The sequence below is a fragment of the Serinus canaria genome, chromosome 3, assembly GCF_022539315.1.
Source record: "Serinus canaria isolate serCan28SL12 chromosome 3, serCan2020, whole genome shotgun sequence".
NCBI lineage: Eukaryota > Metazoa > Chordata > Aves > Passeriformes > Fringillidae > Serinus > Serinus canaria.
The window spans coordinates 2,246,717-2,258,233 of record NC_066316.1 but is presented as its reverse complement, the minus strand read 5'-3'; positions in this window follow the sequence as shown (position 1 = coordinate 2,258,233).

Here is an 11,517-nt window from a genome sequence, read left to right as displayed (position 1 = left end):
CTGCACCTTTTCATGAGGGAAGACTTCCATGGAAAGAAAAGGCCAATATGTTTTAGGCTAAAGACAGCAATTAAAAGCTGCTCTTTATAAATAGGCAAATATTGTCTGTTGAGTGCTCCTTGCAGAGGTAGCAGTAAGTAGATGGCACTTCCAAGGTCATTAATATGAATGCTCTCCTGATTGCTCCTTACTCAGCCTCATGAACCACTCTGATGATTTCCATATAAATAATGGCACTGGAGAAATCTCTCTCAGCAATAACCTGGAGCACATCACAGCTGACACAGTTGTTACACTGACAGTTGTTGCCACTGATCATGGAGTTCCTCAGCTTACCTCAAGTGGTATACCATCTTTTTTACCCTTTTGTCTTTTCCCACATAAACATAAGCCTTGCAAACATTTAAATTTGAAATTAATCCCATTGCTGTCAATCAAACTGAATCTAGCAAAAAAAAAAGTTACATATGAACAATGATGAATATTTGCTTTTTACTTTCTGATCTCCTCCATGCTGATCATTTTAACAGAAAACTTGGGTTTAGTAACCCTGGTTAGAAATAATTCTTTAAAATTCATCTACTGCTTATGGTACAAAACCCAAGACTCCACAGCTGTAGTCACTCTAAGAAGATGTATTCAAATAATATTGTTGATGTGTTTCTTTTTCTGTTTTCCTTTATCTTCCTAAAATTAGAAACATTTAAACAATCAGAAGTTGGCAAATCACCCTCAACTGAGTTTCTGTTCCTCAAAAAATATTTAATCATGGAGTAATTTTTGTAAGTTTTTCATGTGTTTTTTGGAGGTTAACTTTGATTTATCATGAACAGGAGAAAACAACTGATTTCCTTAAAACAGGACAAGTGGTCACAACAGAAATCACACTTGTGGGTTTATGTACATCCCTCCTCTCTTGTTACAAAGCAATTAAGGGGCAGGTTTTTAAGCAGTGTGAAACACCTGCACATCCCATTAGATGCAGACTGGTGATCCTTGCTCTCTGAACAAGGATCTGAACTGTTGCTGAAGCAACACTTCTCTAATCAGGGAAACTTGGAAAATCAACTAGGTGTAAAAGCATCACATTTAGTGCTGCATATTAATCCTTGCTACTACTGGTTTCTTTTTTCTTATCATTTCCCTTTCCTGTGTGATTAATTTCTATCAGTTTGCACTGGTTCCTCAAGAGCTTAAGGAACCAGAGCACAGATCATGATGATTTGAGCAGTGACTTCTCTATTTTCATTTGCTTTCTCTCCTCAGCCTCTGTTACTCTCTACTTGCTGGTAGATGACACCAGCTTTGGGCTGACTTTTGAGAGCTCCAGCTACGAGTTCAGCATTGAGGAGGACAAAGCCCCAGGGACTGCGGTGGGCTCTGTGAAGGCTCTGACTGGCAGCATAGCTGTGCAGGTTGGGTACTCCCTGAAATCCCACTGGGACAAGTTCTCCATCGGGGACCAAGGTGACATCGTGGCCCTGGTCCGGCTGGACAGGGAGGAGAGAGACCTGTACAGCATCCTTGTGCAAGCTGTGGATTCCCTGCTGCCACCCAACACAGCTGTTGCTTTGGTATGGAATATGCATTTCCAAATATTTTTTATCAAGGAATATAAAGTATCTTTAAAAAATATTAACAACCAAGCAAAATCCAGATAATTGTCTTCTGTCATGCAAATGTGAAGCTTTGAGAGCCTTCTATTCAATTTCCCTTTTTTTTATATCCTGAGGAGATATTACCATCTGGAGATATTGTCAGCTTCACAGATTGTGTCACTCCCTGAGAGCTCCTTATGAACAACTCATAACCAGAGAAACTGATTAACACCAAAACTGGTTCTGGGCATGGTTCTGTCACATGCATGAGGCAGATGAGCCAAAGAGCCCCAGGTTATTAGTTCTGTGCATCTCTTCCAGTTGGAGAGTGTTATCTTACATATCTGTTATCTTGCAGCTGAGAATTTTAAAATATTAAAAATTCAGAGCTTGTGAAAATGCTCAAATGCTCAGAAATGCTGAAGTTGTTTTTTGTTCCCTTTGGGTTTTGTTCCTTGGTTGCTTTCTTTTCCTATAGGCTTCCATGGACAAAAATAAATCAAAATTCTCCTTTGGATACAGCTTCTACGGCTCAAATTTGTGTCTTTTTCTCCTTTTGTTTCTTTTTTTTTAATATAGGTAACTGTGAGAGTTGAAGACATCAATGACAACCCTCCAGTTTTCTCAGCATGGATCCAAACTCATTTATCAGCTCCTGAGAATGCAGCTGGTCTAGACCTGGGCACATTTTCTGCTACTGATCTGGATGTAGGAGACAATGCACTTATCAGCTACTCTCTGCAAGATGATTTTGCTGGAACATTCCATATTAACAGTTCTACTGGCAAGCTGATGACAAAAAAACCCTTAGACAGAGAAGCAATGGACAGTTATGAATTGAAAATAATTGTAAGTTGAAAAATTTGATGCAAATTCACACAATTCTCAGCATCAATAAAGAGGAAATACTGAACCATCACAACCATTCAGAAAACCACTGAATCTTACAGAATTCCATTTGAATTCATGCATGAGTTTTGACTGTTCCTTATGTTTTGTATGCAGAGCTCTGTTTTCTGCTCTGTAAGTTGGTATTAGTGAATAAATGATTTGTGAACCCTAAATTTCAAAGGTCACAGTCACACAATAGCTGAATGTGACATCTGCAAAGCATTCCTGGGTCCATTGTTGACCACACAGCTGCCTTGCCAATCCATGTTATTTGTCCCTTTCCCTAATTTTTTTTCATCTTCCAAAATATTTGTCCTTAGATCTTTTAAAAAAATACCTGAAATGAGATTTTTTAAGTTAAAAAAAAAGAAAAAGCATAGACTTTCACTCAACCTCCATGAGGTCATCTATTTATTCTAGCTGACTTCATGGATTTTTACTGCCACTAATCAGATCAATTACTGTGCATACAAAGAAGTGTTCCAGTCCTGACAAATATATTTGTTTGTTCCAGCAAGTACAAATATATTTGAGGGACATTTTTACAGGTCAGAGAGCTTGTGGAAGATATAGAGGAGGCATATTAAAAATGGAGCAGTGTCTTCAGAAAAAATTCAAGTTCATAAAAGTGGACACTTTTTAAGACTAATTGAAAGCTGTGCATATGTACCTACAGAGGAGAATTTTCTATGGCAGGTGTTGAAGCAGTGTAAAAATGAGTGTGAATTTGCCACATACTGGATGATTTTCACAACTTGCTATTTTGGCACTTCAAACCCTCAAAATGCAAGGGATTTCCTCATTCTTTCAGCTCCCACAGCCCAGCTATCTGTACATCACAGTCTTGTGTTGATTTGTGCCACATCTGATCACATGGCATGCTTGATCTGCATCCAGGCTTGAGCTTTTGATTAATTGTTAATGAGAGGCAGAGAGCATGTGATGGGGTGAGGATCCAGCTGCAGGAAGATGTGGCAACTAACCAAGCACAGGGTAGAGAGGTGTCACTGAGGGATAACTGGTCCAGCAGAAAGACTTCAGAGGCAAAACCTCTCAATTTTTGGAGCAAAATTGAACTGGCAGAGTAAATTTGTATCAAAGTAATGCTGTTTTTAATGACAAGTTGTTCCTTCACAGGCCACTGACTCTGGCAAACCAGCACAATCTGCAAGCTTAGTTCTGAGCCTCACTGTGGAAGATGTGAATGACAACCCACCAGTGCTCCCCCAAAAATCCTACTCCGTGACAGTGAGGGAGAATGAGCCTCCACATGTGGTGAGATGCACTGAGAATAAACAGCCTCTTCTGCACTTGTTTTCTCTCTGGGCACCTGGAAGGGACAGTAACCTCTCATGGCTGTGCATTGGGGAACATCATTTTTTAGATTGTGGGGCCTGTGGAATCACACAGCGTGTTTGGTTTGTATGACAGAGAGCACCTGATTCCTCCTAAAATTCCCACAGAGTGAGAGCTGCTCCCCCTTTCCCTCTTGTCCCCAGCAGTGATTCCACACTGCACAGACTGAGCTTTCACTGGATCTATGGACAGCATTTTAAATATGGTTTGTGCTGTAGGTGCTGTGCATTTGTCCAGCATCCCTCTGTTCTTAAGCTTTTCTGTCTTAGAATCATGGAATGGTTTGGGTTGGATTGGATTGGAAGGGCCATTAAAGATCATCTTGTTCCAACCCCTCCATGGGCAGGGACACCTTTCTCTAAGAGCAGGCTGCTCAGAGCTCCATCCAGCCTGGCCTTGAACACTTCCAGGGATGGGGCATCCCAACTTCCCTGGGCAGCTCCCAGTGCATCCATATCTGCCTTGCAATGTGCCCTAGAGGTTTACAGGAGTCAAGGGGAGAGGTGGCACCTGACAGTCTGTGACTGCTCTGCCACCAGCTGGGCCACAATTCCAGCAGTGCAACTAATCAATGAATGAGTAATTCAGTCAGCAAACACTCTGTGGGTCAATACAGCCTTGGGGGCATGTTTTGCCACTCTCTTTGTCCTGCTCTAAACCTTTTGTTGCTGACTTTTTTTTTTCCCTTTTATTTTAGATTTTGAGTGCAGTAGCCACAGATGCAGATATAGGGTACAACGCCATCATTCATTACACCATAACTGGAGAGACAACTTCATTTCATGTTGGAGAACTTTCTGGAGATATTGCAACCCTTCAACCTCTGGACTATGAAAGTCAATCCCAGTACATGTTTATTCTGAAAGCTTTCAATCCTGGAGAGCCACATCTCCAGGACACAGCAAACATTACAGGTAGCTCTACTTTACCACAGAAAATGAACTTTCATCAACAGCCCTAGGGAATATTTCAGCATGTGTAATTCTGAGGCATAAACCAATACTCATGCATCTGCTAGAGGAAATTATCAAAAATGATAGTGTGATCTTTTCACTCTAGGCAAATGAAATTTTTCTAAAAAAAGCTTGCCATGTCAAAAATGAGGATTTTTCACACAAACTGACATTACTTCCTTCAATATAATCACAATTTTTTTTTCTGTTTTCTGAGAACCTAGTGACATTTCAATTGAAAATGTTTCCAAAAACATAATTCAGTGGTTTTTTCTGCTTGTAAACAGAAGGGCAGTTTCTAGGGTGATAAACAGTATTGACAGTGATTTTTAGTCTTGTTAAAATAACAATGCTTGATTGCTGGCTTTTTTTTCCTTAAAAAAAATTAAACAAATTGGTTCTGTTGGAGGAAAAAAGTGCAGTTGGTATCCTAGCTTTTGACCAGCCCTGCTTTTGATCAGTATGACTGGATATAGTCTCATTCAGAGGAGCTGTGTTGGTTTATATCAGCTGAAAAAACCAACTTGTAACCATTTGGGTAAAACTCACCAAATGTGATGGTTCTTTCTCAGTTACTGTGGAAGATGTCAATGAAGAAGGACCCGTGTTTGACCAGTCCTCATACTACAAGATCCTCCTAGACAATTCTACAGCTGGCACACTGGTAGTAGACATCAATGCAAGAGATGAAGGCAAGGGTTATGATGAAGGCATTTTCTACACTATTTCAGGTATGTTAGGAAAGAATCTGAGGGCTGTTTCTCACTGGGATACCTGACACTGCTAAAGCCAGCTGCATGACACCAGAATGAGAGAGAAAGGTCATAAACTGAACTGGTGGGTTCTGACTGGATAGAAGGGGTAAAAAAATCCTCTGTGAAGATCAGTAATTAATGGAAGAGGTTGCCCAGAGAGGCTGATCTTGGAGATCCTCACCTGATGGATCAAAGCTTTGAAGAGCCCGTGCTGAATTCACTCCTGGCCATGTTTTGAGCCAAGATGTTGGACTAGAGGGGGTGTCTTGCTCCAAGTCTAGGATTTCAGCCTGTGTCTCCTCACTCCTGGGCATACCCTTCAGTCACTTGTCTCTGCTGCTTCCAGGGAACATCTCCAACACTTCTCCTTCTGTTTTCAGGTGGAAACTCAGAAGGCCTCTTTAGTCTGTCCAGTAGCACAGGAGAGCTCAGGTTAACAAGAGATTTATCCACACAGACTGTTCCCCTGTACTACTCCTTGAACGTCACCGCCACGGATTCGGGTCTGCCGCCTCTTTCAGCCTCTGTAAAGGTACCAACATTTCTGCCTGGCCCTCCCTTTACTGCACAGTTATTTCCCCAGATTGCTTTATTCTAAACTGAGCATAGCCACACCAGGAGAGGGGTATTAGTCAGGCAAAACGATGCAAACCAGGAATCAGAAAGGCAGAGATTTATTTCTGACGTGAATGACATAAATGTCTGATTTATTTCTGTTTCAGGCTACAAGATAGCAGTACCAAGTTATGCTGCCCTAGCAATTGCTGGCACACCACCCAAAATGGTTGTGATCATTCCACTTTAGAAAAGACAGACAGAAGCTCCAGGCTCTGAGGGAGGAGGGTTAGAGCAGTAGAGATTTCTGTGCAAGGTCAGAGAGTGGGACAGCCAGAAAGAATGTAATGGAAATATGTGATAAATAAACAGGAGATGGCAAATTAAGTGTTCCTGTTTATTTTCCCCTCATGTAAGAAAAAAATAATTTCTAGATTGAAGAGTGAGAAATTTAAATGTGATTTAAAAATTATTTTTACACAGTGCTTATAACTTGCTGGTGATCTTTTGCCACTAAATATCACAGCAGAATTTAAAAAAGAACTAGAAATCTATATGGATAAAGATGTAGAAAATTACCTTCAACAACCTTAAAATGTAGACTTACAAGCCATCCTTCTTCAGAGGATTGGACAGTAGCTGGCTGGCAACAGAAATAAACTATTTTTGTGAAGCAGTGGGCATTTTTTATTTACCACATATCACCTTTTGTTCTTAATCTATAAATCAGTCACAATCGTTTTAAAATACTGTGTGTGCAAACTCCTGCTCTGGTTACACCCTCTCCAGTGGAAGGCTGAAGATGAGTGCATCTCTCTGAGAGCTCCTTGGTTAGACAGGTCCTTTGAAATGTGCTGTGTGTGAGGAACTGGAGCTCTGCATTTAGCAAAGCACCCAGTGAACCTAAACTGATGAGGTTTTTGGTGTTTCCCACCAGTATTTGCTGCCTTCAGGGCAGTGTCAAACACAGCAGGCAGCAACCCCAGGCTGCTTTCTCCTTACTGGCCAAGGCCTGGACTTGTGCTGTCCCACACCTCAGTAGGAAACATCAAACATCACCACCATGGCCACATCCTCTTCTCTGCAGGTGTCAGTCCTGGTTGCTCCCATGGATGTGTCCTTCCCAGTGTTCCTGGAAGAAGCCTATCACCCTGCCCCTCTGTCAGAGCAGAGCCCCACAGACACGTTTGTTGTGGAGGTCAGAGCCTTGTACAAGCTCCCTGTGAACTACAGCATCACCTCTGGAGATGAGAAGGGTGAGCCCTGGATGTGGGATCACAGGAAGAACACTGAGTGTTGGGATGGTTTCTTCTCTCCTGCTGTCTGCTCTCACCTCAGCTCCACAGCCATGAACCCTGGCTGGGAATGAAGCCAGGGCACCAGTTTGAGGTGGATCAGGTGTGGCATGGGATTGGATTTCTGTCAGAGCAGCACACGTGGTGCAGGGCTGGCTTCCCCAGCTGTGTGCTGTGTCTGCTGCAGGAAGGTCAGGCTGGACCTGCTCAGGCCTAAAGTTACTCTGGCTGGACAAAAAATAACTAATAGCACAAAATCTTCTAGGAGAAAAACTAACTCAGCAAAGTTTTCCTAACAAACATGAGTGCCTAGAGTGAGTTTGCATGTGGGCAAGTGCATCAGTGCTTTGCCACACGTGGTTTTTTGCTAAATATAAAGCTGATTTGAACCTATCATCAAACAGCCAATTTGTACTTCAGTTTTGTAAAGTGTCTTGTATGAAGTCACGATCTTGAAGGTAGTTGAACATTATAAACAGGACTTGTTAGGAAATATAAAAGGTTTCTGACTGAAAGAGGGATAAATAAGCTCTGACTGTTTCAGAGAAATGTGAATACCTGACTGGAGAGTGCTGGGTTGAATTTTCTCCCTTTTGGTTCCCATCTGACCTTCTGAATTGTTTCTTTTTGTTAATTACAGCCCTGGATATATCTGACATTCTTTTCAACCTTGTAAAAACATTGAATTTCATTTTATTCTTTGAAGAATACTGTAGCATACAATATTCATAGAAATAATGTGTTATTTTCACTGGAGGATTCATATCTTCAGTTTCAACTAATGAAATAATAACCAGACTAATTTCTGGTTGATTGTTTTCTTTCTTTTGAACAGGATATTTCATTATCCATCCATCCAATGGTATTGTAAGAACAAGTAAGAATCTAAAACTGGAAGATTTTCCAGTAAATTTCAAGGTACGAGCAACAGACTCATCTAATGCTGCCATATTTAATGAAGTGGAAGTGAAGGTGGAAGTCATTGATGAAAACAATTTCCCCCCAGTTTTCCCCTCTTCTCTACTAGAAGAGAGATTGCCAGAGGTAAGAAAGAGTCATCCAAACTGAATCACAAAAATAAGTCTTCAAAATAATAATAATATAAAGAATCTTTTGCTGAGTATTCAAGTAAACCTTCTGGATCTGGGCAGACTTGCTGTTCTGTCCTACCACATGTGAGGTTTATTTCAATCCCAATGCACACCAAGAATGATCTGGAAGTGTGGACTTACTGAAGGAAAAGTCAATCTTTTCTAATAGGGGGCTCTATGAAGGAAGAACTACCACTCCATTTTGAATATTTTACACAGAGAATATTCAGGTGCATTTGAAATCCCCTGGATGTGCTGGGCACCCCACAGGCCCTCACTCAGCCTTTTGTGAGGGAGCTGCATCCAGGGAAGTACCAGGGCACAGTCTCTAATTTAACAATATTTCTGCTCTTGCTCACATACAGTCTGCTGTGATTTTGCTGGCACAAGGGATCAGCAGCAGAGAACAAGCCAGATTTCAGACAGATTTTCAGACATGGTGGTTCTCTACAGAAGAAGCCACAGCACTTAAATATGTAAAAGCATCTTGCTCAACATTCCTCTCTTCAATTTTTAAGCAACACTTTTCACTCTTTAATCTGCTGGTTGCTTTTTTTTTTTTTTAAAAAAAAGAAGTACACTGATCATGTTAATATTTTATGGAGCAGATACCTTGCCTTGGAGATCCCTGGCTGATGCACACAAATTGTCTTTAGCAGCCACAACTGATTTAAAGGCTACTCCATTCCTACTGTTGAATTAAATAGAGGTACAACTTATTACACATAATTTTAATGTTCCCAGTGAGTTTAATGGAGAAGAACTAGAATCACACTTCCCAACCTTTAAAAATTGATTTCCATGTGAAATATTTACACAGTGGGAATTGCTGAATGCCCTGTTGGATCAAATAACTTCAGGTCTCAAATGGCCCTGCAAGTGAAACACTGATACCTTCTGTCAATCTTGGTGCAAAGAACATTGTTAGAAAGGAAAAAGTTGATTGTTTATTTTGATAATTATTAGCCAAATAGTGTTCAGAGAGAAATGCGGTTTTGGAGTTGAGAACACCCATTGAGTTTGAGAGGAGAAGAGGCTGTTACACAGAAATAACACAAAGTCAGATGCTTGAGGTTAACATTTGGGCTGCTTGAAATAATATTTCTTCCTGAAAATTGCAGCTATAGGTAGAGACAAGGGGGCAGGAAAACAGTGATTTTCTCTAAATTAGAGAAAGCAAGAGACTCTCTTGCAGTGCTGAACAAGTTGTATAATTTTGATTTTAAAATGCCTATATTACTGTAAGTGGATGCAGTACCTGTTACTTTCACATAATTCAAGCAATTGCAGCAAAGCAGTGTCTGAGAGCCTCAATCCTTCTTCCTCCAGCATTCCCCTGCTACTCAGATTGTGCAGCTGAAAGCTCACGACAATGACACAGGCAGAAATGGTTTCCTGACATATGGCATTCTCAATGCACAAGGACTGAAATTCAGGATAAATGAAACCACTGGAATCCTTTATTCCACTGCCCCCTTTGATTATGAAGAGGAGCCCACAGAGTATCAGGTTTGCTTGAGATTTTTTAAATCTTCTTTATTCAGAACTCTTTACTTTTCTCTTGGAAAACAGGTGGCACTTGTGCTTTTGTTTAGCTTGATAATGTTTGAACATTTTCTGCACTGGTTTAGAACAGGAGCATCTCAAGGCATGAGGCATTATTAAAACAAGCCACTGCCTTTTGACTGGAATGAAATTCAAGCACAGCTCATTGTTCACCTGCCCTGGAAACACTTCAGCACATGAATAACTAATTTCACAATGACAGCTCATCTACTCAGCACTGTCTGTTGCCTGAACCTGTGCTGAGATCTTGCAGATATGATTCTCAGTTCATCACCTTTTTGTTCTTGCCTCTACTGGATATTTTTATGGTCTTATTTTGCTTCAAGCAAAAATATTGGTGAATTTGTTGGTTTTACACAGAAGGACTTTTTTATTCACCCAAACACTCCTTAAATTTTCAATAATCATTTTGAGGTGAATTCAGAAGGGGACTTTACATAAGAATATTTCCAAGTTTAAAATTCACCAAGGTTTTTTAATCCTTATGCAAGAACCTCTTTGTATGACTCCTCACTAGCCATAACTGTGCAACTTCCAGGTTGTGGTCTATGCTGAAGATGATGGGATCCCTGAGAAGAAGAGGGGTTACTGCACAGTTGTGATAAAGATCACTGACATTAATGACTGGCCACCTGTGTTTGACCCAGTGCCTGACTTCAGTGTCCAGGAAAACGTGCCTGTGGGATTCATAGTTGGAAAAATCACAGCATCAGACAGAGACACAGGAGACAATGCCTTTATTCTGTATAACCTCACAGGTAATTCTGCCACTGCACTGGCAATTTGTTGTCCATACAATTATGAGCATAATTAGTATTATACCCATGTTATTTCCCAACCTCTTTCCACCAAAGCCAAGAATGTTCACTTTCTCCTGGTTTGGAACGTTACTAATTCATGCTCATACAATTTTCAAACCTTGGCTCATGTTTCAAATGCCCATCCATTCATAATATTTCTGCTCTTCTTCTACATTATCCATACACTACTTAAAAAAATTGTTTTGATGAGTTCAGGGCACAAGTAAACGTATAATTTAAGAGTGTAGTTAATTATGAGCTGCTAAGACGTATTAATTAATGATGCTTGTTTAAATCTGTCTCAGGTGAGGGAGAAGATATATTTGAAATAGATGCAATACAGGGCATCATTAAGATAAGGAACTCTCCAGATTATGAAACCATGAATAAATACAACCTCACAGTGACTGCAGTCAACAATAAATCTGCCCCTTTCTATCAGGTAAGAGACCATTACTGTAATGAACAGCAACACTTCAGAGTGGATTTTGATCTGCTGGGAGGGGGGTCTATCCCAGCCATTTATTGTGTAGAATAAATGAGTCACCTCATCATGTTTAGAGTCAGACTTCTATGGCCTTTAACCATATCAAGTAGTAGTATACTTTAGTTATGTGAAATACTTCCAAAATATGCATGGTAGGCTTTGACCCTTAA